This window comes from Gavialis gangeticus, unplaced genomic scaffold (genome assembly GCF_001723915.1).
Source record: "Gavialis gangeticus isolate Ggan-Ray unplaced genomic scaffold, GavGan_comp1, whole genome shotgun sequence".
Taxonomy (NCBI): domain Eukaryota; kingdom Metazoa; phylum Chordata; order Crocodylia; family Gavialidae; genus Gavialis; species Gavialis gangeticus.
The window spans coordinates 46,519,670-46,520,678 of NW_017728992.1; positions in this window are offsets into that span (position 1 = coordinate 46,519,670).

Sequence of the window (1,009 nt, forward strand, 5' to 3'; positions counted from 1 at the left end):
CAGGTCCCTTCCGACCCTAGAAACTATGAAACTATGACTCTGGATACATGTACAAACCAGATATCAACTTCTCTACCAGTAAAACAGTAAGCAGTTAAACAGTGATGTTATTGATGCTGGGAATGTGTGTCTTCCTGAAGGTGACATTCCCTTCCAAAGGATAAGGCAAAAGGGTTCTGATCAGAACTGACTTGTCAGATTTGATGCTTGATAATGATTATCATTAAGTATGGTATAGTTGCCCATCAAGAAAATGACATTGTCTTGCAATTCCTTTCCATTTAGTCACCCATATGGATGATAACTCAGGAAAGATGTCCTGCAGCAGGGCACATGGAGAACAAGACCCATTTACCAGTTTAGAAGGGGTACAGTAGTAGCAGCAGGTGATGTGTGGGGAGTCTACACAGCTGCAGCAGCCAGAGTGCATAGACACCCCTACCTTGTTCTCTGTTATCTCTGCTCAGGGTGCTAAAATTGTACATTACACCTCTGTACTGTGCTTCAGAAATGATGCAAGGTAAGCTTCTTACCTGCCTGTATCCTAAATAGTAAGGGTAAGAAATGTACCTGTGCACATCTTCACCCTGGCTGGCAGCAGCTCACACAGCAGTATCAGTAGTTGACTTGTCACTAGTAGCAGTGGCACCTAGGGTCATCAGCGTAGTAGCTATTATTTTTGCATCACCCCTCACTCCCAAACTCAGTGCCTAGCACTAGTACAATACTGATACTCCTTAGCTACCCTATTGTTAGGGATTTGTGTTGTTGTTTTGGGGGATGTTGTTTTGATCAATGAAAGAAATGTTTCACTGATGTATATGTATGGTATATGTATGTGTATGGTATCCTCTGCTCTGTCTCTGTAAGTCAGGGTTCTGGTTCCATTTAGTAGCATAGCCTATAAAACACACCCAGGAGTTTCTGGCAGTTTCAAGACTGATGTGACCTCTCAGGAGGAAATCATGAAATGAAACAGGCCCTTTTTTTCCTTTCTTTTTTTTTCACT